Below are 680 nucleotides of genomic sequence, written 5' to 3'. Positions count from 1 at the left end.
AATCAAGACGAGACCGGAGCAGAGGGGAGCAGGTGCTGGGGTCAGGCCCATTGCTGAGGAACACGTGCCCAGATGGAGCAGCTTTGAGCTGGCTCGGTGAACCCAACCAGCCCAGCTCCACGTCACTGTGTCCTGTCCCCTGCCCAACAGTCCTGCAGCCCCTTCCTCCCCACTGCCACGTCCCCAAGGACAGCGCAGGGTGGCCCCTGGAACCCAGAGAGGGACCTGAGGCTCTTGATCTCCTGTTCATCAGTGATTCACCAACCTTCACCCCCACGGTCCCCAAGAACCCGATTCCCAGCTTGTGCCAGCCGGGAGTCGCCGAGGACACGCTGCTGGCACCCCTGAGCTGGTGGCACATGGGCAGAGCAGCTGTGGGAGCCAACAGCTCCCAGGGCTGGGACCCGGCCCATGACAAACCACCCACAGGGGGACCAGGTTTGGTCTCGAGTTGGGGTGAAGGTGAAATTCTTACCTTCGAGCAGCCCCGATGCTGCCCCCAAAGGGACACGTAAAGGGGTTTAATTTGCTGTGACAGCAGAACAGCCAATGAAAACCAACCAATTATCTCCAATAGAAAATGTCACGTTAACCTGAAGAGCCAGAACGAGGGGCAGAAGGTGCCTGATGCTGGCACCCCAGCGGGGCCATACGGCTGACAGAAGCCGCTGGGGGCCACC

Source organism: Buceros rhinoceros, unplaced genomic scaffold (genome assembly GCF_000710305.1).
Source record: "Buceros rhinoceros silvestris isolate BGI_N320 unplaced genomic scaffold, ASM71030v1 scaffold15799, whole genome shotgun sequence".
Classification (NCBI taxonomy): domain Eukaryota; kingdom Metazoa; phylum Chordata; class Aves; order Bucerotiformes; family Bucerotidae; genus Buceros; species Buceros rhinoceros.
Note: the sequence above shows the minus strand (reverse complement) of the source record.